Source organism: Hyla sarda, unplaced genomic scaffold, assembly GCF_029499605.1.
Source record: "Hyla sarda isolate aHylSar1 unplaced genomic scaffold, aHylSar1.hap1 scaffold_321, whole genome shotgun sequence".
Taxonomy (NCBI): Eukaryota; Metazoa; Chordata; class Amphibia; order Anura; family Hylidae; genus Hyla; species Hyla sarda.
This window is the reverse complement of record NW_026609945.1, coordinates 293,034-318,106: the sequence shown is the minus strand read 5'-3', so window position 1 is coordinate 318,106 and position 25,073 is coordinate 293,034. Positions and strand designations below refer to the sequence as shown.

Genomic DNA, 25,073 nt, shown 5'->3' with positions numbered 1-25,073 from the left:
AGGTGTGTCATTGCTGTACATTGACCATGCATTGCTTCTGTGGTATTGCAAAGGCAAAGACAAATGCTTCCAGCCATCCATTGCACTAATGGATTGGTCATCAGCTGGCTGTCTATGTCCCGCATCAATATAGACCAAAGTACAGAGGGTTAGGCTATGCTATTGTGCACCTACCTGATGCATCAGAAGGTGCGAGGCCCTTGCTAAATTCTGTGCACAGACTTTGAGATCTATACTTTAGACTGTATCTAAACCTGCTCCAACATGGACTGACATTCTGGCCTACTTTCAGCCGATGCGACTTGTCTGTCGCTGAACAGTCGCTTTTTATGTATTCAGCACCTATGTATAATGTTGTAAAAATGCTCTAGAAGCTAAAGTCGCAGAAATGTCACACATATTTGGCCTGCAACTTTCTGTGCGACAAATTCAGACAGGAAAAATCAGTATAAATCCTTAGAAAATTATCCCCCAGTGTCTCCATCTGCTGGCGGTATTGAATAAGCATTGCTGCACTGATGGGGTATGCATTAGACGAAAAAAAGAAGAAAAAGAAGAATAATACGCCCAGAAAAGAGGCGAAAAGGAGAAAAACGTAAAAAAACGTGAAAAAAAAGTAAGAGGAAGAGAAGGGAAAAAAAGGTGGAAATGGGTTTAAAAGTGATTTCGGCGGAGAAATATATATATATATATATATATATATATATATATATATATATACGCGCACACACACACATATATATAAACGTATTCTCCGTTGAGATATTGCAGCCGCTGCTGTGTCCAGGCCCAGGAGCCTTAGCACTGTGCTGTGATGTCACTCAATACCACTGACATCACTAGGTGTAAACAACATCTCTCCTTTGCTGTGTATGTGACTATGGAGCTGTTTGGTGATGTCGTCTATTATGGCCTTCATAGAAGCAACAGGAGATTGTTGCATCCATCTAGAACCCTCAGAACTACAGTGCTATGATGTCACTCACTTCCACAGGCCTTGCAGAGTGTAAACAACAACAACCCAGCTTTGTTGTGTATGTAACCATAGGGATTTGTGATGTCACCTAGAACCTTCACAGCAGCGACAGCTTTATGAGGAGCATCAGCACTGCTCTGCCTGAGCAGAACCATCACCGCCATAGGTTGTCAAATAACCCGGGTTTAACCCACACAGGTAAGTCCAATGGGGTGCAGGCATGTCCTCTATGCTTACAGCTTCCCGTGGGTGTTGGTTTGATACCGTTTGGGGACAGCCAAGGAGGCATCTGCAGGCAACAAAGGTAGGTGTGTGCTTGTGTGTGTGTTTCCTATGCAGATCCTAAGCCCAGTGTCACATGCAAGTAGGAGGAGTAAGAAGGGTTCCTGGCAAATCCGGGTTATGGATTGCATTTAAAAAGGCCCCGTGGGAGTGCAATGGGCCCCTGTCTTGCTGCTTAGCAATAATGGTATGGGTTTAGGTTCTGCTGTGTGTACTGGTGGTTGACTGCCCCCCAGCCCAGAGTGTGCATGGAAAATTGTCTGGCAGCCTCCCTGACAGCAAGCAGTGATAGTGCCCATGAAGGGCACCTTGTTGGGCCCGCCCCTTTCACGGTTATCGCTTCTCGGCCTTTTGGCTAAGATCAAGTGTAGTATCTGTTCTTATCAGTTTAATATCTGATACGTCCCCTATCTGGGGACCATATATTAAATGGATTTTTGAGAACGGGGGCCGATTTCGAAGCTTGCTTCCGTCGCCCTATGCATTGACCCGATATGGCAGTATCTTCGGGTACAGTGCACCACCCCCTTACAGGGTTAAAAAGAAAGATTCCTACTTTCATTGCTACCTGCTTGCTGGCTAGCCAGCTAGCCAGCCCTGTGGGCCTTGCTGCTGCTGCAGCCAAAAAACAAAAGGTGGTGCTGCTGCTGCTTCTGCTGCTTCTGCTTCTGCTTGTGTCTGGCCGCTGTTGGAGCGTCCAGGCACAGGACTTCTGCTGCTGCTGACTAAATGGCCTCCTTAATTGGATCATTTGAGTAGCCAGCACACCTGTGCAGGTAGGGCATGACATGATAGGCAGCTGCCTTGATAGCGGGTGGGTGCTGAATGTTCCTAATTGACAAAATAAGATTAATGCTTATGAAGAAATATAAAATCTCATCCCTTCCCCAATATCGCGCCACACCCCTACCCCTTAATTCCCTGGTTGAACTTGATGGACATATGTCTTTTTTCGACCGTACTAACTATGTAACTATGTAACATAACATGGGGGGGGGGGGGGGTCTCCTGGCTGTTCACACAGGTGTGTCATTGCTGTACATTGACCATGCATTGCTTCTGTGGTATTGCAAAGGCAAAGACAAATGCTTCCAGCCATCCATTGCACTAATGGATTGGTCATCAGCTGGCTGTCTATGTCCCGCATCAATATAGACCAAAGTACAGAGGGTTAGGCTATGCTATTGTGCACCTACCTGATGCATCAGAAGGTGCGAGGCCCTTGCTAAATTCTGTGCACAGACTTTGAGATCTATACTTTAGACTGTATCTAAACCTGCTCCAACATGGACTGACATTCTGGCCTACTTTCAGCCGATGCGACTTGTCTGTCGCTGAACAGTCGCTTTTTATGTATTCAGCACCTATGTATAATGTTGTAAAAATGCTCTAGAAGCTAAAGTCGCAGAAATGTCACACATATTTGGCCTGCAACTTTCTGTGCGACAAATTCAGACAGGAAAAATCAGTATAAATCCTTAGAAAATTATCCCCCAGTGTCTCCATCTGCTGGCGGTATTGAATAAGCATTGCTGCACTGATGGGGTATGCATTAGACGAAAAAAAAGAAGAAAAAGAAGAATAATATGCCCAGAAAAGAGGCGAAAAGGAGAAAGACGTAAAAAAAACGTGAAAAAAAAGTAAGAGGAAGAGAAGGGAAAAAAAGATGGAAATGGGTTTAAAAGTGATTTCGGCGGAGAAATATATATATATATATCTATATATATATATATATATATATATACGCGCACACACACACATATATATAAACGTATTCTCCGTTGAGATATTGCAGCCGCTGCTGTGTCCAGGCCCAGGAGCCTTAGCACTGTGCTGTGATGTCACTCAATACCACTGACATCACTAGGTGTAAACAACATCTCTCCTTTGCTGTGTATGTGACTATGGAGCTGTTTGGTGATGTCGTCTATTATGGCCTTCATAGAAGCAACAGGAGATTGTTGCATCCATCTAGAACCCTCAGAACTACAGTGCTATGATGTCACTCACTTCCACAGGCCTTGCAGAGTGTAAACAACAACAACCCAGCTTTGTTGTGTATGTAACCATAGGGATTTGTGATGTCACCTAGAACCTTCACAGCAGCGACAGCTTTATGAGGAGCATCAGCACTGCTCTGCCTGAGCAGAACCATCACCGCCATAGGTTGTCAAATAACCCGGGTTTAACCCACACAGGTAAGTCCAATGGGGTGCAGGCATGTCCTCTATGCTTACAGCTTCCCGTGGGTGTTGGTTTGATACCGTTTGGGGACAGCCAAGGAGGCATCTGCAGGCAACAAAGGTAGGTGTGTGCTTGTGTGTGTGTTTCCTATGCAGATCCTAAGCCCAGTGTCACATGCAAGTAGGAGGAGTAAGAAGGGTTCCTGGCAAATCCGGGTTATGGATTGCATTTAAAAAGGCCCCGTGGGAGTGCAATGAGCCCCTGTCTTGCTGCTTAGCAATAATGGTATGGGTTTAGGTTCTGCTGTGTGTACTGGTGGTTGACTGCCCCCCAGCCCAGAGTGTGCATGGAAAATTGTCTGGCAGCCTCCCTGACAGCAAGCAGTGATAGTGCCCATGAAGGGCACCTTGTTGGGCCCGCCCCTTTCACGGTTATCGCTTCTCGGCCTTTTGGCTAGATCAAGTGTCTGGTCAGGAGGATCCTGGGAGTTTGTCCTACCTTTTCCAAGGGGGGCTGCTACGAGGAACCGAAAAGGCGATCGACAAGATGGGTGTTCGCATCCGTTACCTTACATCCGGTGAAACGCGGATTCGTTTTTCCTTTCGCTTTGATGTTGATGAAGACAAGCAAGAACTCGTCCAACTTTCTTATTTTGTGAAAGAAACTCTCTACAAGCTTCTTGGGGTGAAGAAAGAGAACATCGTCTGTCTCAGAGATCCTCGGAAGGGCAGCTTCATCCTAACTCTGGACTCTGCTTATGCATGCCAGAATCTTTTTGAGAAGCTGAAAAGCAATCAAGACCTTGCTGAGCTTGATGGGATCACGGTCACAGTGTTGTATACTGGAGGCGATATTCCTCTAGTTGTGTGTATGCACAATCCCTTTGTGACTGTGTCCCATATTGAGCTCTTTTTGGGGAAATACTGCAGTTCTGTTAAGTATTCCCATAAGGTGATGAATTCAGAAGACCTATGGACGGGGAAACATAAGTTTTTTGTGAAAATGAAGGAGGATGCTACTGGCATTGGAGGGTTGTGTCATCCACCCTCCAACTTTTCTATCGGTCGGGATAAGGGCTATTTGTTTTATCCCGAGATGCCTACTTTTTGTAGGAAATGTAAGAAATTCGGACATACTATGGAAGTTTGCACGGACACTACAGTTCGCTGTGGTCGGTGCAATCAAGAAGGCCATGTTTCTAAGGACTGTGCTAAAATCGTCTGCAACATTTGTGGTGAAGAAGGCCATGCCTTTAAAGATTGCAGTCTCCGTTCCAGTGTAGCTAGATCGTGGGCTGACCGTGTAGCGGGGAGAGTGGGTGTAGTGCAAGCTGAAGTACCACCTGCGAAAGCACCCCAGCGGTCTGAGGCGCCTTCAGAAAAGCCGGCTGTAACTTCTCATGTCGTGGCGGAGCTTATGGACCTTTCTGCTGTGCCTGAGACAGAGGGGAGACCTTCTGTGGAGGGTTCTGGTGGTGGAGGGTCACTAGTGAGCAGTGAAGCCATGGAGGTTGGCGTGAAGGAGATCAAGCGGAAGAAGGAACTTGGAGATGAGCCACAACTTGGCATTAAACGGCCTGTCAAAAAAAGCTCAGACGAATGTGAGGACAGTCAACATGCATGGAGGCCTTCTATAAGATCAGCGTCCGATCCAAAAAATATCAAAGAGTTCGAAAGCCCGGAGTCACCTGTGGGTTTCATATCGGACTCAAACTCCAGTAGCGAATAGCTTCCTTAAAGTGCTCCTCTCTTAATGTGAGAGGTCTAAAGAGCCCTACGAGAAGGGCTGCTTTGTTTAGTTTTTTAGAGACCTTGGACTGTTCTCTGTTCTTTTTACAAGAATGTGGAATTGAACATAGTCCAAATTATGAGGACCTTTGTCGTAGCTGGACTTTGGGACCATCGGTCTGGTCGGGTGACAATCTGAACAGATCTTCAGGTGTTGGGATCTTGTTTAGAGGTTCAGATGTACAAGTTTTGTCCTTCTTAGAAATTATACCTGGTAGAGCGCTATTAGTTAATATTAAGTACAATGGCTCAGAGATTAAGCTTTTTAACATCTATGCTTCTCCTGAAAAAAATGAGAGAGCCGACTTGATTAATGATATTCAGGCTTTTATCCCAGGTTCAACACCTATTTTAATGGCTGGAGATTTTAATTGTTGTATGAGTGGTGATCATCGTGAGAGTGGAAGTGTGCATGTCAGAGTGGATAAAACAGAGAAACAGATTAAGAGTATGACTGAGGATTTTAACTTTACCGATGTCTGGAGGAGAAAATACCCAGACGACCCTGGTTACACATGGGAAAATAATGTCTGCAAATCCAGGATTGATTTTATTTTTTTATCGGAAAGTTTTAATCTAGTTGAGGTTTCTCTTTTATCGAATATTTTCTCTGATCATAAGTTATTACATGCACATGTCACTTTACCTGGCCTAGAGAAAGGCAGAGGCGTTTGGAAGCTCAACACTACTTTATTAGAGGACATGAAAACAAAAAATGATTTTATTGCTGCTTATAACAAATGGAGATTGCGTCAATCCCAATATAAAAATATTTTGGATTGGTGGGAGGATGTTAAAAAGTGGACTAAACTGTTTTTTATCCGTGTGGGCATCCAAAAGGCTAAGGAGAAAAAGTTATGGTTTAAAATGTTAAACACTAAAATCCAAACATATTATAAACTAAAGCAAGCCGGGCTTGAGATGGATGATGTTATTGCTCAGACAAAGAATGAAATAAAAAATGCCATTAGTCAAAAAGGAAAAGAAATGATTTTTAACAGCAAGGTGCAATGTCTGGAGAATGATGAAAAGTGTTCGAGATTCTTTTTTAAGAAGGTGGTGGGAAAGAAAGAAATGATATCTGTAATAGAAGGGAAGATAACTAATGAAGAGATGTTGCGAGAAGCACAAGTATTTTATCAGGAGCTTTTTAATAAAAAAGATATTGATATTTCCTTTACTAATGATGTTTTAGATACCTTGGATTCAAAACTTGACAAAACTGACCAAGAGAGCCTTTGTGATGAAATCTTTTTACCTGAACTTTTAAGCACTTTTAAGAGTTTTTTAAATGGTAAAACACCTGGTTCGGATGGGTTGCCAGTTGAATTTTATCTGTGTTTTTGGTCCATTTTAAAAGATGATCTTTTAGGTATTTTTAACTGTGCTTTTAAATCTGAGATTTTACCTGCGTCCTGGAGAGATGGTGTTGTTACTCTGATTTTTAAAAAAGGAGACATCTCTAAATTAGAAAATTGGAGGCCTATTACCCTGCTAAATACAGACTATAAGGTTTTAGCAAAAATTTTAGCAAATAGGCTCAAGCAGGTAATTTCTAAGGTTATACACAGTGACCAAGTATGCGGAGTACCTGGAAGGAAAATAAGTGATCATCTAAACCTTGTAAAAGATGTTTTATGGTATCAGAAACAATGTGATCAGAAATTGGCAATTTTATCCTTGGATTTTCAAAAGGCTTATGACCGTGTTTCTCATGATTTTTTATGGTTGGTTTTAAAGAAAATGAATTTTCCTGATTTTATTGTTGGAAAAATTGCACTTTTATATAAAAACTGTTTTAGTCGTATTTTAATTAACGGTTTTTTATCCCAAGAGGTATGTTTACAGTCTGGGGTGAAACAGGGGTGCCCCCTATCACCCATTCTTTTCATATGTGCAATAGAACCTCTGTTGAATGTTTTGAGAAAAGATAAGCTCATTAGAGGAGCGCCAATCCCTGGAAGTGGAGGACAGAGCGTAAAGACGATAGCATACATGGATGATGTTAATATTCTATGTCCAGATGAACCATCCCTGAAACGTGCTATCAGACAGACAGAATTTTTTTGTGAGGGCTCTGGCTTCAAATTAAATAAAAATAAATGTGATTGCTTTGCAATAGGGAATTGGGGCAATACGGAGGTGAATGTGCAATATGATAAAATCAAAATCTTGGGTGTCATCTTTGACAATGAAAATAATGGAGAGGAAAGCTGGTCCATCGTCAAAGAGAAAGTGCAAAAGAAAATAAGTTTTTGGAAAATGAGGAAATTAACAATAGAAGGAAAAGTACTGATAATGAAAGCTTTGTTGCTACCTATCATGCTATATTTAAGCTTGGTTTTCCCACCGAGTGAACGCACCTTAAAGTTTTTAAACAAGATTTGCTTTCATTTTTTATGGGGGTCTAAAATGGATAAACTCAGGAGAGATGTAATGATGAAGACAAAGAAATTGGGGGGTAAGGATGTGCCTGATTTAAAAAGGTTTTTATATATTCACTTTTTTTCTATGTGTTTTAATGGCTTGCAAAGAAACTGTTATTGGTCTTATTTTTTAAAATATGCTGCAGGTCACATTTTTAGAAAAAGAAAGTGGATAACCTTACCTTTAACGTCCCCAATCTTATTTATTCCCCCAGCGCACTATGTGGTTTTAGAAAAGATTATTCGTATTTATGGCATTGCTAATTTTAGTCAAGAAATTTGTAGTAATGCACGAAAATTAGTTCCTGAAATCAGGAAGATAGAACAGATTTGCTTAATATCTAATTATTCCACTGAGAAATCTCTAAGAGTTTGGAGGATGGTGAATATGGGATTCTTATCTAATGACTTAAAAGATCTGGCCTGGCAGATAGCACATCAATGTTTGCCTACCAGAGAATTCCAACACAGAAGAGGATTGTGTCGTAGTGCAAAGTGCCCGAGAATGGGGTGTCCTAGTGAGGAAACAGTTTTACACCTTTTTTGGAACTGTTTTTACGCCCAAGAGATATGGCATTTGATAGGACCCTTACTAAAATTCATTTCTGATCTTAATTTTTTAAATCATGAAGTTATTTTATATGGATTTTATAATGTTTTATCTGTGGAAAAGTCTCGGGTTTTGTGGATTAGTATAAATTGTATTAAAATTGCACTATGGAAGACGAGGAATATTCTTCTTTTTAAAAGAGACACTATTACCTCTAAAGATTGTGTTCGCCTAGCTCTTAGTGAGATGTATGTTTTCTATTTATTGGATAAAAAAAGATTAGGTCACAAAGTGGCTAAAAGTCTTTGGAATCTACATCTGTGGAATATGCTTTTAGCAGACTAAGTATAATCTGGACTGCGTAAGGTCTTTTAGTCTAAGAATATTATATCTAAAAGTAAAAAATCTGTTCTTATCAGTTTAATATCTGATACGTCCCCTATCTGGGGACCATATATTAAATGGATTTTTGAGAACGGGGGCCGATTTCGAAGCTTGCTTCCGTCGCCCTATGCATTGACCCGATATGGCAGTATCTTCGGGTACAGTGCACCACCCCCTTACAGGGTTAAAAAGAAAGATTCCTACTTTCATTGCTACCTGCTTGCTGGCTAGCCAGCTAGCCAGCCCTGTGGGCCTTGCTGCTGCTGCAGCCAAAAAACAAAAGGTGGTGCTGCTGCTGCTTCTGCTGCTTCTGCTTCTGCTTGTGTCTGGCCGCTGTTGGAGCATCCAGGCACAGGACTTCTGCTGCTGCTGACTAAATGGCCTCCTTAATTGGATCATTTGAGTAGCCAGCACACCTGTGCAGGTAGGGCATGACATGATAGGCAGCTGCCTTGATAGCGGGTGGGTGCTGAATGTTCCTAATTGACAAAATAAGATTAATGCTTATGAAGAAATATAAAATCTCATCCCTTCCCCAATATCGCGCCACACCCCTACCCCTTAATTCCCTGGTTGAACTTGATGGACATATGTCTTTTTTCGACCGTACTAACTATGTAACTATGTAACATAACATGGGGGGGGGGTCTCCTGGCTGTTCACACAGGTGTGTCATTGCTGTACATTGACCATGCATTGCTTCTGTGGTATTGCAAAGGCAAAGACAAATGCTTCCAGCCATCCATTGCACTAATGGATTGGTCATCAGCTGGCTGTCTATGTCCCGCATCAATATAGACCAAAGTACAGAGGGTTAGGCTATGCTATTGTGCACCTACCTGATGCATCAGAAGGTGCGAGGCCCTTGCTAAATTCTGTGCACAGACTTTGAGATCTATACTTTAGACTGTATCTAAACCTGCTCCAACATGGACTGACATTCTGGCCTACTTTCAGCCGATGCGACTTGTCTGTCGCTGAACAGTCGCTTTTTATGTATTCAGCACCTATGTATAATGTTGTAAAAATGCTCTAGAAGCTAAAGTCGCAGAAATGTCACACATATTTGGCCTGCAACTTTCTGTGCGACAAATTCAGACAGGAAAAATCAGTATAAATCCTTAGAAAATTATCCCCCAGTGTCTCCATCTGCTGGCGGTATTGAATAAGCATTGCTGCACTGATGGGGTATGCATTAGACGAAAAAAAAAGAAGAAAAAGAAGAATAATACGCCCAGAAAAGAGGCGAAAAGGAGAAAAACGTAAAAAAACGTGAAAAAAAAGTAAGAGGAAGAGAAGGGAAAAAAAGGTGGAAATGGGTTTAAAAGTGATTTCGGCGGAGAAATATATATATATATATATATATATATATATATATATATATATATATATACGCGCACACACACACATATATATAAACGTATTCTCCGTTGAGATATTGCAGCCGCTGCTGTGTCCAGGCCCAGGAGCCTTAGCACTGTGCTGTGATGTCACTCAATACCACTGACATCACTAGGTGTAAACAACATCTCTCCTTTGCTGTGTATGTGACTATGGAGCTGTTTGGTGATGTCGTCTATTATGGCCTTCATAGAAGCAACAGGAGATTGTTGCATCCATCTAGAACCCTCAGAACTACAGTGCTATGATGTCACTCACTTCCACAGGCCTTGCAGAGTGTAAACAACAACAACCCAGCTTTGTTGTGTATGTAACCATAGGGATTTGTGATGTCACCTAGAACCTTCACAGCAGCGACAGCTTTATGAGGAGCATCAGCACTGCTCTGCCTGAGCAGAACCATCACCGCCATAGGTTGTCAAATAACCCGGGTTTAACCCACACAGGTAAGTCCAATGGGGTGCAGGCATGTCCTCTATGCTTACAGCTTCCCGTGGGTGTTGGTTTGATACCGTTGCAGGCAACAAAGGTAGGTGTGTGCTTGTGTGTGTGTTTCCTATGCAGATCCTAAGCCCAGTGTCACATGCAAGTAGGAGGAGTAAGAAGGGTTCCTGGCAAATCCGGGTTATGGATTGCATTTAAAAAGGCCCCCGTGGGAGTGCAATGGGCCCCTGTCTTGCTGCTTAGCAATAATGGTATGGGTTTAGGTTCTGCTGTGTGTACTGGTGGTTGACTGCCCCCCCAGCCCAAGAGTGTGCATGGAAAATTGTCTGGCAGCCTCCCTGACAGCAAGCAGTGATAGTGCCCATGAAGGGCACCTTGTTGGGCCCGCCCCTTTCACGGTTATCGCTTCTCGGCCTTTTGGCTAAGATCAAGTGTAGTATCTGTTCTTATCAGTTTAATATCTGATACGTCCCCTATCTGGGGACCATATATTAAATGGATTTTTGAGAACGGGGGCCAATTTCGAAGCTTGCTTCCGTCGCCCTATGCATTGACCCGATATGGCAGTATCTTCGGGTACAGTGCACCACCCCCCTTACAGGGTTAAAAAGAAAGATTCCTACTTTCATTGCTACCTGCTTGCTGGCTAGCCAGCTAGCCAGCCCTGTGGGCCTTGCTGCTGCTGCAGCCAAAAAACAAAAGGTGGTGCTGCTGCTGCTTCTGCTGCTTCTGCTTCTGCTTGTGTCTGGCCGCTGTTGGAGCGTCCAGGCACAGGACTTCTGCTGCTGCTGACTAAACGGCCCTCCTTAATTGGATCATTTGAGTAGCCAGCACACCTGTGCAGGTAGGGCATGACATGATAGGCAGCTGCCTTGATAGCGGGTGGGTGCTGAATGTTCCTAATTGACAAAATAAGATTAATGCTTATGAAGAAATATAAAATCTCATCCCTTCCCCAATATCGCGCCACACCCCCTACCCCCTTAATTCCCTGGTTGAACTTGATGGACATATGTCTTTTTTCGACCGTAACTAACTATGTAACTATGTAACATAACATGGGGGGGGGGGGGTCTCCTGGCTGTTCACACAGGTGTGTCATTGCTGTACATTGACCATGCATTGCTTCTGTGGTATTGCAAAGGCAAAGACAAATGCTTCCAGCCATCCATTGCACTAATGGATTGGTCATCAGCTGGCTGTCTATGTCCCGCATCAATATAGACCAAAGTACAGAGGGTTAGGCTATGCTATTGTGCACCTACCTGATGCATCAGAAGGTGCGAGGCCCTTGCTAAATTCTGTGCACAGACTTTGAGATCTATACTTTAGACTGTATCTAAACCTGCTCCAACATGGACTTGACATTCTGGCCTACTTTCAGCCGATGCGACTTGTCTGTCGCTGAACAGTTCGCTTTTTATGTATTCAGCACCTATGTATAATGTTGTCAAAAATGCTCTAGAAGCTAAAGTCGCAGAAATTGTCACACATATTTGGCCTGCAACTTTCTGTGCGACAAATTCAGACCAGGAAAAATCAGTATAAATCCTTAGAAAATTATCCCCCAGTGTCTCCATCTGCTGGCGGTATTGAATAAGCATTGCTGCACTGATGGGGTATGCATTAGACGAAAAAAAGAAGAAAAAGAAGAATAATACGCCCAGAAAAGAGGCGAAAAGGAGAAAAACGTAAAAAAACGTGAAAAAAAAAAAGTAAGAGGAAGAGAAGGGAAAAAAAGGTGGAAATGGTTTTAAAAGTGATTTCGGCGGAGAAATATATATATACTATATATATATATATATATATATATATATATACCGCGCACACACCACACCATATATATAAACGTATTCTCCGTTGAGATATTGCATGCCGCTGCTGTGTCCAGGCCCAGGAGCCTTAGCACTGTGCTGTGATGTCACTCAATACCACTGACATCACTAGGTGTAAACAACATCTCTCCTTTGCTGTGTATGTGACTATGGAGCTGTTTGGTGATGTCGTCTATTATGGGCCTTCATAGAAGCAACAGGAGATTGTTGCATCCATCTAGAACCCTCAGAACTACAGTGCTATGATGTCACTCACTTCCACAGGCCTTGCAGAGTGTAAACAACAACAACCCAGCTTTGTTGTGTATGTAACCATAGGGATTTGTGATGTCACCTAGAACCTTCACAGCAGCGACAGCTTTATGAGGAGCATCAGCACTGCTCTGCCTGAGCAGAACCATCACCGCCATAGGTTGTCAAATAACCCGGGTTTAACCCACACAGGTAAGTCCAATGGGGTGCAGGCATGTCCTCTATGCTTACAGCTTCCCGTGGGTGTTGGTTTGATACCGTTTGGGGACAGCCAAGGAGGCATCTGCAGGCAACAAAGGTAGGTGTGTGCTTGTGTGTGTGTTTCCTATGCAGATCCTAAGCCCAGTGTCACATGCAAGTAGGAGGAGTAAGAAGGGTTCCTGGCAAATCCGGGTTATGGATTGCATTTAAAAAGGCCCCGTGGGAGTGCAATGGGCCCCTGTCTTGCTGCTTAGCAATAATGGTATGGGTTTAGGTTCTGCTGTGTGTACTGGTGGTTGACTGCCCCCCAGCCCAGAGTGTGCATGGAAAATTGTCTGGCAGCCTCCCTGACAGCAAGCAGTGATAGTGCCCATGAAGGGCACCTTGTTGGGCCCGCCCCTTTCACGGTTATCGCTTCTCGGCCTTTTGGCTAAGATCAAGTGTAGTATCTGTTCTTATCAGTTTAATATCTGATACGTCCCCTATCTGGGGACCATATATTAAATGGATTTTTGAGAACGGGGGCCGATTTTGAAGCTTGCTTCCGTCGCCCTATGCATTGACCCGATATGGCAGTATCTTCGGGTACAGTGCACCACCCCCTTACAGGGTTAAAAAAGAAAGATTCCTACTTTCATTGCTACCTGCTTGCTGGCTAGCCAGCTAGCCAGCCCTGTGGGCCTTGCTGCTGCTGCAGCCAAAAAACAAAAGGTGGTGCTGCTGCTGCTTCTGCTGCTTCTGCTTCTGCTTGTGTCTGGCCGCTGTTGGAGCGTCCAGGCACAGGACTTCTGCTGCTGCTGACTAAATGGCCTCCTTAATTGGATCATTTGAGTAGCCAGCACACCTGTGCAGGTAGGGCATGACATGATAGGCAGCTGCCTTGATAGCGGGTGGGTGCTGAATGTTCCTAATTGACAAAATAAGATTAATGCTTATGAAGAAATATAAAATCTCATCCCTTCCCCAATATCGCGCCACACCCCTACCCCTTAATTCCCTGGTTGAACCTTGATGGACATATGTCTTTTTTCGACCGTACTAACTATGTAACTATGTAACATAACATGGGGGGGGGGGGGGGTCTCCTGGCTGTTCACACAGGTGTGTCATTGCTGTACATTGACCATGCATTGCTTCTGTGGTATTGCAAAGGCAAAGACAAATGCTTCCAGCCATCCATTGCACTAATGGATTGGTCATCAGCTGGCTGTCTATGTCCCGCATCAATATAGACCAAAGTACAGAGGGTTAGGCTATGCTATTGTGCACCTACCTGATGCATCAGAAGGTGCGAGGCCCTTGCTAAATTCTGTGCACAGACTTTGAGATCTATACTTTAGACTGTATCTAAACCTGCTCCAACATGGACTGACATTCTGGCCTACTTTCAGCCGATGCGACTTGTCTGTCGCTGAACAGTCGCTTTTTATGTATTCAGCACCTATGTATAATGTTGTAAAAATGCTCTAGAAGCTAAAGTCGCAGAAATGTCACACATATTTGGCCTGCAACTTTCTGTGCGACAAATTCAGACAGGAAAAATCAGTATAAATCCTTAGAAAATTATCCCCCAGTGTCTCCATCTGCTGGCGGTATTGAATAAGCATTGCTGCACTGATGGGGTATGCATTAGACGAAAAAAAAGAAGAAAAAGAAGAATAATACGCCCAGAAAAGAGGCGAAAAGGAGAAAAACGTAAAAAAACGTGAAAAAAAAGTAAGAGGAAGAGAAGGGAAAAAAAGGTGGAAATGGGTTTAAAAGTGATTTCGGCGGAGAAATATATATATATATATATATATATATATATATATATATATATATACGCGCACACACACACATATATATAAACGTATTCTCCGTTGAGATATTGCAGCCGCTGCTGTGTCCAGGCCCAGGAGCCTTAGCACTGTGCTGTGATGTCACTCAATACCACTGACATCACTAGGTGTAAACAACATCTCTCCTTTGCTGTGTATGTGACTATGGAGCTGTTTGGTGATGTCGTCTATTATGGCCTTCATAGAAGCAACAGGAGATTGTTGCATCCATCTAGAACCCTCAGAACTACAGTGCTATGATGTCACTCACTTCCACAGGCCTTGCAGAGTGTAAACAACAACAACCCAGCTTTGTTGTGTATGTAACCATAGGGATTTGTGATGTCACCTAGAACCTTCACAGCAGCGACAGCTTTATGAGGAGCATCAGCACTGCTCTGCCTGAGCAGAACCATCACCGCCATAGGTTGTCAAATAACCCGGGTTTAACCCACACAGGTAAGTCCAATGGGGTGCAGGCATGTCCTCTATGCTTACAGCTTCCCGTGGGTGTTGGTTTGATACCGTTTGGGGACAGCCAAGGAGGCATCTGCAGGCAACAAAGGTAGGTGTGTGCTTGTGTGTGTGTTTCCTATGCAGATCCTAAGCCCAGTGTCACATGCAAGTAGGAGGAGTAAGAAGGGTTCCTGGCAAATCCGGGTTATGGATTGCATTTAAAAAGGCCCCGTGGGAGTGCAATGGGCCCCTGTCTTGCTGCTTAGCAATAATGGTATGGGTTTAGGTTCTGCTGTGTGTACTGGTGGTTGACTGCCCCCCAGCCCAGAGTGTGCATGGAAAATTGTCTGGCAGCCTCCCTGACAGCAAGCAGTGATAGTGCCCATGAAGGGCACCTTGTTGGGCCCGCCCCTTTCACGGTTATCGCTTCTCGGCCTTTTGGCTAAGATCAAGTGTAGTATCTGTTCTTATCAGTTTAATATCTGATACGTCCCCTATCTGGGGACCATATATTAAATGGATTTTTGAGAACGGGGGCCGATTTCGAAGCTTGCTTCCGTCGCCCTATGCATTGACCCGATATGGCAGTATCTTCGGGTACAGTGCACCACCCCCTTACAGGGTTAAAAAGAAAGATTCCTACTTTCATTGCTACCTGCTTGCTGGCTAGCCAGCTAGCCAGCCCTGTGGGCCTTGCTGCTGCTGCAGCCAAAAAACAAAAGGTGGTGCTGCTGCTGCTTCTGCTGCTTCTGCTTCTGCTTGTGTCTGGCCGCTGTTGGAGCGTCCAGGCACAGGACTTCTGCTGCTGCTGACTAAACGGCCTCCTTAATTGGATCATTTGAGTAGCCAGCACACCTGTGCAGGTAGGGCATGACATGATAGGCAGCTGCCTTGATAGCGGGTGGGTGCTGAATGTTCCTAATTGACAAAATAAGATTAATGCTTATGAAGAAATATAAAATCTCATCCCTTCCCCAATATCGCGCCACACCCCTACCCCTTAATTCCCTGGTTGAACTTGATGGACATATGTCTTTTTTCGACCGTACTAACTATGTAACTATGTAACATAACATGGGGGGGGGGGGGGGTCTCCTGGCTGTTCACACAGGTGTGTCATTGCTGTACATTGACCATGCATTGCTTCTGTGGTATTGCAAAGGCAAAGACAAATGCTTCCAGCCATCCATTGCACTAATGGATTGGTCATCAGCTGGCTGTCTATGTCCCGCATCAATATAGACCAAAGTACAGAGGGTTAGGCTATGCTATTGTGCACCTACCTGATGCATCAGAAGGTGCGAGGCCCTTGCTAAATTCTGTGCACAGACTTTGAGATCTATACTTTAGACTGTATCTAAACCTGCTCCAACATGGACTGACATTCTGGCCTACTTTCAGCCGATGCGACTTGTCTGTCGCTGAACAGTCGCTTTTTATGTATTCAGCACCTATGTATAATGTTGTAAAAATGCTCTAGAAGCTAAAGTCGCAGAAATGTCACACATATTTGGCCTGCAACTTTCTGTGCGACAAATTCAGACAGGAAAAATCAGTATAAATCCTTAGAAAATTATCCCCCAGTGTCTCCATCTGCTGGCGGTATTGAATAAGCATTGCTGCACTGATGGGGTATGCATTAGACGAAAAAAAAGAAGAAAAAGAAGAATAATACGCCCAGAAAAGAGGCGAAAAGGAGAAAAACGTAAAAAAACGTGAAAAAAAAGTAAGAGGAAGAGAAGGGAAAAAAAGGTGGAAATGGGTTTAAAAGTGATTTCGGCGGAGAATATATATATATATATATATATATATATATATATATATATGCGCACACACACACATATATATAAACGTATTCTCCGTTGAGATATTGCAGCCGCTGCTGTGTCCAGGCCCAGGAGCCTTAGCACTGTGCTGTGATGTCACTCAATACCACTGACATCACTAGGTGTAAACAACATCTCTCCTTTGCTGTGTATGTGACTATGGAGCTGTTTGGTGATGTCGTCTATTATGGCCTTCATAGAAGCAACAGGAGATTGTTGCATCCATCTAGAACCCTCAGAACTACAGTGCTATGATGTCACTCACTTCCACAGGCCTTGCAGAGTGTAAACAACAACAACCCAGCTTTGTTGTGTATGTAACCATAGGGATTTGTGATGTCACCTAGAACCTTCACAGCAGCGACAGCTTTATGAGGAGCATCAGCACTGCTCTGCCTGAGCAGAACCATCACCGCCATAGGTTGTCAAATAACCCGGGTTTAACCCACACAGGTAAGTCCAATGGGGTGCAGGCATGTCCTCTATGCTTACAGCTTCCCGTGGGTGTTGGTTTGATACCGTTTGGGGACAGCCAAGGAGGCATCTGCAGGCAACAAAGGTAGGTGTGTGCTTGTGTGTGTGTTTCCTATGCAGATCCTAAGCCCAGTGTCACATGCAAGTAGGAGGAGTAAGAAGGGTTCCTGGCAAATCCGGGTTATGGATTGCATTTAAAAAGGCCCCGTGGGAGTGCAATGGGCCCCTGTCTTGCTGCTTAGCAATAATGGTATGGGTTTAGGTTCTGCTGTGTGTACTGGTGGTTGACTGCCCCCCAGCCCAGAGTGTGCATGGAAAATTGTCTGGCAGCCTCCCTGACAGCAAGCAGTGATAGTGCCCATGAAGGGCACCTTGTTGGGCCCGCCCCTTTCACGGTTATCGCTTCTCGGCCTTTTGGCTAAGATCAAGTGTAGTATCTGTTCTTATCAGTTTAATATCTGATACGTCCCCTATCTGGGGACCATATATTAAATGGATTTTTGAGAACGGGGGCCGATTTCGAAGCTTGCTTCCGTCGCCCTATGCATTGACCCGATATGACAGTATCTTCGGGTACAGTGCACCACCCCCTTACAGGGTTAAAAAGAAAGATTCCTACTTTCATTGCTACCTGCTTGCTGGCTAGCCAGCCAGCTAGCCAGCCCTGTGGGCCTTGCTGCTGCTGCAGCCAAAAAACAAAAGGTGGTGCTGCTGCTGCTTCTGCTGCTTCTGCTTCTGCTTGTGTCTGGCCGCTGTTGGAGCGTCCAGGCACAGGACTTCTGCTGCTGCTGACTAAATGGCCTCCTTAATTGGATCATTTGAGTAGCCAGCACACCTGTGCAGGTAGGGCATGACATGATAGGCAGCTGCCTTGATAGCGGGTGGGTGCTGAATGTTCCTAATTGACAAAATAAGATTAATGCTTATGAAGAAATATAAAATCTCATCGCTTCCCCAATATCGCGCCACACCCCTACCCCTTAATTCCCTGGTTGAACTTGATGGACATATGTCTTTTTTCGACCGTACTAACTATGTAACTATGTAACATAACATGGGGGGGGGGGGGGGGTCTCCTGGCTGTTCACACAGGTGTGTCATTGCTGTACATTGACCATGCATTGCTTCTGTGGTATTGCAAAGGCAAAGACAAATGCTTCCAGCCATCCATTGCACTAATGGATTGGTCATCAGCTGGCTGTCTATGTCCCGCATCAATATAGACCAAAGTACAGAGGGTTAGGCTATGCTATTGTGCACCTACCTGATGCATCAGAAGGTGCGAGGCCCTTGCTAAATTCTGTGCACAGACTTTGAGATCTATACTTTAGACTGTATCTAAACCTGCTCCAACATGGACTGACATTCTGGCCTACTTTCAGCCGATGCGACTTGTCTGTCGCTGAACAGTCGCTTTTTATGTATTCAGCACCTATGTATAATGTTGTAAAAATGCTCTAGAAGCTAAAGTCGCAGAAATGTCACACATATTTGGCCTGCAACTTTCTGTGCGACAAATTCAGACAGGAAAAATCAGTATAAATCCTTAGAAAATTATCCCCCAGTGTCTCCATCTGCTGGCGGTATTGAATAAGCATTGCTGCACTGATGGGGTATGCATTAGACGAAAAAAAAGAAGAAAAAGAAGAATAATACGCCCAGAAAAGAGGCGAAAAGGAGAAAAACGTAAAAAAACGTGAAAAAAAAGTAAGAGGAAGAGAAGGGAAAAAAAGGTGGAAATGGGTTTAAAAGTGATTTCGGCGGAGAAATATATATATATATATATATATATATATATATATATATATATATATATATATATACGCGCACACACACACATATATATAAACGTATTCTCCGTTGAGATATTGCAGCCGCTGCTGTGTCCAGGCCCAGGAGCCTTAGCACTGTGCTGTGATGTCACTCAATACCACTGACATCACTAGGTGTAAACAACATCTCTCCTTTGCTGTGTATGTGACTATGGAGCTGTTTGGTGATGTCGTCTATTATGGCCTTCATAGAAGCAACAGGAGATTGTTGCATCCATCTAGAACCCTCAGAACTACAGTGCTATGATGTCACTCACTTCCACAGGCCTTGCAGAGTGTAAACAACAACAACCCAGCTTTGTTGTGTATGTAACCATAGGGATTTGTGATGTCACCTAGAACCTTCACAGCAGCGACAGCTTTATGAGGAGCATCAGCACTGCTCTGCCTGAGCAGAACCATCACCGCCATAGGTTGTCAAATAACCCGGGTTTAACCCACACAGGTAAGTCCAATGGGGTGCAGGCATGTCCTCTATGCTTACAGCTTCCCGTGGGTGTTGGTTTGATACCGTTTGGGGACAGCCAAGGAGGCATCTGCAGGCAACAAAGGTAGGTGTGTGCTTGTGTGTGTGTTTCCTATGCAGATCCTAAGCCCAGTGTCACATGCAAGTAGGAGGAGTAAGAAGGGTTCCTGGCAAATCCGGGTTATGGATTGCATTTAAAGAGGCCCCGTGGGAGTGCAATGGGCCCCTGTCTTGCTGCTTAGCAATAATGGTATGGGTTTAGGTTCTGCTGTGTGTACTGGTGGTTGACTGCCCCCCAGCCCAGAGTGTGCATGGAAAATTGTCTGGCAGCCTCCCTGACAGCAAGCAGTGATAGTGCCCATGAAGGGCACCTTGTTGGGCCCGCCCCTTTCACGGTTATCGCTTCTCGGCCTTTTGGCTAAGATCAAGTGTAGTATCTGTTCTTATCAGTTTAATATCTGATACGTCCCCTATCTGGGGACCATATATTAAATGGATTTTTGAGAACGGGGGCCGATTTCGAAGCTTGCTTCCGTCGCCCTATGCATTGACCCGATATGGCAGTATCTTCGGGTACAGTGCACCACCCCCTTACAGGGTTAAAAAGAAAGATTCCTACTTTCATTGCTACCTGCTTGCTGGCTAGCCAGCTAGCCAGCCCTGTGGGCCTTGCTGCTGCTGCAGCCAAAAAACAAAAGGTGGTGCTGCTGCTGCTTCTGCTGCTTCTGCTTCTGCTTGTGTCTGGCCGCTGTTGGAGCGTCCAGGCACAGGACTTCTGCTGCTGCTGACTAAATGGCCTCCTTAATTGGATCATTTGAGTAGCCAGCACACCTGTGCAGGTAGGGCATGACATGATAGGCAGCTGCCTTGATAGCGGGTGGGTGCTGAATGTTCCTAATTGACAAAATAAGATTAATGCTTATGAAGAAATATAAAATCTCATCCCTTCCCCAATATCGCGCCACACCCCTACCCCTTAATTCCCTGGTTGAACTTGATGGACATATGTCTTTTTTCGACCGTACTAACTATGTAACTATGTAACATAACATGGGGGGGGGGGGGGGGTCTCCTGGCTGTTCACACAGATGTGTCATTGCTGTACATTGACCATGCATTGCTTCTGTGGTATTGCAAAGGCAAAGACAAATGCTTCCAGCCATCCATTGCACTAATGGATTGGTCATCAGCTGGCTGTCTATGTCCCGCATCAATATAGACCAAAGTACAGAGGGTTAGGCTATGCTATTGTGCACCTACCTGATGCATCAGAAGGTGCGAGGCCCTTGCTAAATTCTGTGCACAGACTTTGAGATCTATACTTTAGACTGTATCTAAACCTGCTCCAACATGGACTGACATTCTGGCCTACTTTCAGCCGATGCGACTTGTCTGTCGCTGAACAGTCGCTTTTTATGTATTCAGCACCTATGTATAATGTTGTAAAAATGCTCTAGAAGCTAAAGTCGCAGAAATGTCACACATATTTGGCCTGCAACTTTCTGTGCGACAAATTCAGACAGGAAAAATCAGTATAAATCCTTAGAAAATTATCCCCCAGTGTCTCCATCTGCTGGCGGTATTGAATAAGCATTGCTGCACTGATGGGGTATGCATTAGACGAAAAAAAAGAAGAAAAAGAAGAATAATACGCCCAGAAAAGAGGCGAAAAGGAGAAAAACGTAAAAAAATGTGAAAAAAAAGTAAGAGGAAGAGAAGGGAAAAAAAGGTGGAAATGGGTTTAAAAGTGATTTCGGCGGAGAAATATATATATATATATATATATATATATATATACGCGCACACACACACATATATATAAACGTATTCTCCGTTGAGATATTGCAGCCGCTGCTGTGTCCAGGCCCAGGAGCCTTAGCACTGTGCTGTGATGTCACTCAATACCACTGACATCACTAGGTGTAAACAACATCTCTCCTTTGCTGTGTATGTGACTATGGAGCTGTTTGGTGATGTCGTCTATTATGGCCTTCATAGAAGCAACAGGAGATTGTTGCATCCATCTAGAACCCTCAGAACTACAGTCCTATGATGTCACTCACTTCCACAGGCCTTGCAGAGTGTAAACAACAACAACCCAGCTTTGTTGTGTATGTAACCATAGGGATTTGTGATGTCACCTAGAACCTTCACAGCAGCGACAGCTTTATGAGGAGCATCAGCACTGCTCTGCCTGAGCAGAACCATCACCGCCATAGGTTGTCAAATAACCCGGGTTTAACCCACACAGGTAAGTCCAATGGGGTGCAGGCATGTCCTCTATGCTTACAGCTTCCCGTGGGTGTTGGTTTGATACCGTTTGGGGACAGCCAAGGAGGCATCTGCAGGCAACAAAGGTAGGTGTGTGCTTGTGTGTGTGTTTCCTATGCAGATCCTAAGCCCAGTGTCACATGCAAGTAGGAGGAGTAAGAAGGGTTCCTGGCAAATCCGGGTTATGGATTGCATTTAAAAAGGCCCCGTGGGAGTGCAATGGGCCCCTGTCTTGCTGCTTAGCAATAATGGTATGGGTTTAGGTTCTGCTGTGTGTACTGGTGGTTGACTGCCCCCCAGCCCAGAGTGTGCATGGAAAATTGTCTGGCAGCCTCCCTGACAGCAAGCAGTGATAGTGCCCATGAAGGGCACCTTGTTGGGCCCGCCCCTTTCACGGTTATCGCTTCTCGGCCTTTTGGCTAAGATCAAGTGTAGTATCTGTTCTTATCAGTTTAATATCTGATACGTCCCCTATCTGGGGACCATATATTAAATGGATTTTTGAGAACGGGGGCCGATTTCGAAGCTTGCTTCCGTCGCCCTATGCATTGACCCGATATGGCAGTATCTTCGGGTACAGTGCACCACCCCCTTACAGGGTTAAAAAGAAAGATTCCTAGTTTCATTGCTACCTGCTTGCTGGCTAGCCAGCTAGCCAGCCCTGTGGGCCTTGCTGCTGCTGCAGCCAAAAAACAAAAGGTGGTGCTGCTGCTGCTTCTGCTGCTTCTGCTTCTGCTTGTGTCTGGCCGCTGTTGGAGCGTCCAGGCACAGGACTTCTGCTGCTGCTGACTAAATGGCCTCCTTAATTGGATCATTTGAGTAGCCAGCACACCTGTGCAGGTAGGGCATGACATGATAGGCAGCTGCCTTGATAGCGGGTGGGTGCTGAATGTTCCTAATTGACAAAATAAGATTAATGCTTATGAAGAAATATAAAATCTCATCCCTTCCCCAATATCGCGCCACACCCCTACCCCTTAATTCCCTGGTTGAACTTGATGGACATATGTCTTTTTTCGACCGTACTAACTATGTAACTATGTAACATAACATGGGGGGGGGGGGGGGGGTCTCCTGGCTGTTCACACAGGTGTGTCATTGCTGTACATTGACCATGCATTGCTTCTGTGGTATTGCAAAGGCAAAGACAAATGCTTCCAGCCATCCATTGCACTAATGGATTGGTCATCAGCTGGCTGTCTATGTCCCGCATCAATATAGACCAAAGTACAGAGGGTTAGGCTATGCTATTGTGCACCTACCTGATGCATCAGAAGGTGCGAGGCCCTTGCTAAATTCTGTGCACAGACTTTGAGATCTATACTTTAGACTGTATCTAAACCTGCTCCAACATGGACTGACATTCTGGCCTACTTTCAGCCGATGCGACTTGTCTGTCGCTGAACAGTCGCTTTTTATGTATTCAGCACCTATGTATAATGTTGTAAAAATGCTCTAGAAGCTAAAGTCGCAGAAATGTCACACATATTTGGCCTGCAACTTTCTGTGCGACAAATTCAGACAGGAAAAATCAGTATAAATCCTTAGAAAATTATCCCCCAGTGTCTCCATCTGCTGGCGGTATTGAATAAGCATTGCTGCACTGATGGGGTATGCATTAGACGAAAAAAAAGAAGAAAAAGAAGAATAATACGCCCAGAAAAGAGGCGAAAAGGAGAAAAACGTAAAAAAACGTGAAAAAAAAGTAAGAGGAAGAGAAGGGAAAAAAAGGTGGAAATGGGTTTAAAAGTGATTTCGGCGGAGAAATATATATATATATATATATATATATATATATATATATATATATATATATATATATATATACGCGCACACACACACATATATATAAACGTATTCTCCGTTGAGATATTGCAGCCGCTGCTGTGTCCAGGCCCAGGAGCCTTAGCACTGTGCTGTGATGTCACTCAATACCACTGACATCACTAGGTGTAAACAACATCTCTCCTTTGCTGTGTATGTGACTATGGAGCTGTTTGGTGATGTCGTCTATTATGGCCTTCATAGAAGCAACAGGAGATTGTTGCATCCATCTAGAACCCTCAGAACTACAGTGCTATGATGTCACTCACTTCCACAGGCCTTGCAGAGTGTAAACAACAACAACCCAGCTTTGTTGTGTATGTAACCATAGGGATTTGTGATGTCACCTAGAACCTTCACAGCAGCGACAGCTTTATGAGGAGCATCAGCACTGCTCTGCCTGAGCAGAACCATCACCGCCATAGGTTGTCAAATAACCCGGGTTTAACCCACACAGGTAAGTCCAATGGGGTGCAGGCATGTCCTCTATGCTTACAGCTTCCCGTGGGTGTTGGTTTGATACCGTTTGGGGACAGCCAAGGAGGCATCTGCAGGCAACAAAGGTAGGTGTGTGCTTGTGTGTGTGTTTCCTATGCAGATCCTAAGCCCAGTGTCACATGCAAGTAGGAGGAGTAAGAAGGGTTCCTGGCAAATCCGGGTTATGGATTGCATTTAAAAAGGCCCCGTGGGAGTGCAATGGGCCCCTGTCTTGCTGCTTAGCAATAATGGTATGGGTTTAGGTTCTGCTGTCTGTACTGGTGGTTGACTGCCCCCCAGCCCAGAGTGTGCATGGAAAATTGTCTGGCAGCCTCCCTGACAGCAAGCAGTGATAGTGCCCATGAAGGGCACCTTGTTGGGCCCGCCCCTTTCACGGTTATCGCTTCTCGGCCTTTTGGCTAAGATCAAGTGTAGTATCTGTTCTTATCAGTTTAATATCTGATACGTCCCCTATCTGGGGACCATATATTAAATGGATTTTTGAGAACGGGGGCCGATTTCGAAGCTTGCTTCCGTCGCCCTATGCATTGACCCGATATGGCAGTATCTTCGGGTACAGTGCACCACCCCCTTACAGGGTTAAAAAGAAAGATTCCTACTTTCATTGCTACCTGCTTGCTGGCTAGCCAGCTAGCCAGCCCTGTGGGCCTTGCTGCTGCTGCAGCCAAAAAACAAAAGGTGGTGCTGCTGCTGCTTCTGCTGCTTCTGCTTCTGCTTGTGTCTGGCCGCTGTTGGAGCGTCCAGGCACAGGACTTCTGCTGCTGCTGACTAAATGGCCTCCTTAATTGGATCATTTGAGTAGCCAGCACACCTGTGCAGGTAGGGCATGACATGATAGGCAGCTGCCTTGATAGCGGGTGGGTGCTGAATGTTCCTAATTGACAAAA

At 44.6% G+C, this 25,073-nt stretch overlaps 8 non-coding genes and 1 pseudogene across 8 annotated transcripts; all 9 read left to right on the top strand.

Moving 5' to 3' along the window:
- Window positions 1-1,593: 1,593 nt before the first annotated feature.
- On the top strand, window positions 1,594-1,784 carry LOC130329684 (U2 spliceosomal RNA). Its single transcript, XR_008873206.1, has one exon. It is a non-coding gene; the product is annotated as a U2 spliceosomal RNA (small nuclear RNA).
- Window positions 1,785-8,587: 6,803 nt separating this feature from the next.
- LOC130329706 (U2 spliceosomal RNA) lies at window positions 8,588-8,763 on the top strand (annotated as a pseudogene).
- Window positions 8,764-10,835: 2,072 nt separating this feature from the next.
- Window positions 10,836-11,026, top strand: LOC130329639 (U2 spliceosomal RNA). The gene has a single exon (XR_008873165.1). It is a non-coding gene; the product is annotated as a U2 spliceosomal RNA (small nuclear RNA).
- Window positions 11,027-13,132: 2,106 nt separating this feature from the next.
- Window positions 13,133-13,323, top strand: LOC130329766 (U2 spliceosomal RNA). The gene has a single exon (XR_008873265.1). It is a non-coding gene; the product is annotated as a U2 spliceosomal RNA (small nuclear RNA).
- A 2,094-nt stretch (window positions 13,324-15,417) lies between these two features.
- LOC130329683 (U2 spliceosomal RNA) lies at window positions 15,418-15,608 on the top strand. Its single transcript, XR_008873205.1, has one exon. It is a non-coding gene; the product is annotated as a U2 spliceosomal RNA (small nuclear RNA).
- Window positions 15,609-17,693: 2,085 nt separating this feature from the next.
- Window positions 17,694-17,884, top strand: LOC130329693 (U2 spliceosomal RNA). The gene has a single exon (XR_008873214.1). It is a non-coding gene; the product is annotated as a U2 spliceosomal RNA (small nuclear RNA).
- A 2,107-nt stretch (window positions 17,885-19,991) lies between these two features.
- Window positions 19,992-20,182, top strand: LOC130329681 (U2 spliceosomal RNA). Its single transcript, XR_008873203.1, has one exon. It is a non-coding gene; the product is annotated as a U2 spliceosomal RNA (small nuclear RNA).
- Window positions 20,183-22,263: 2,081 nt separating this feature from the next.
- Window positions 22,264-22,454, top strand: LOC130329680 (U2 spliceosomal RNA). Its single transcript, XR_008873202.1, has one exon. It is a non-coding gene; the product is annotated as a U2 spliceosomal RNA (small nuclear RNA).
- A 2,110-nt stretch (window positions 22,455-24,564) lies between these two features.
- Window positions 24,565-24,755, top strand: LOC130329678 (U2 spliceosomal RNA). The gene has a single exon (XR_008873201.1). It is a non-coding gene; the product is annotated as a U2 spliceosomal RNA (small nuclear RNA).
- Window positions 24,756-25,073: the final 318 nt, after the last annotated feature.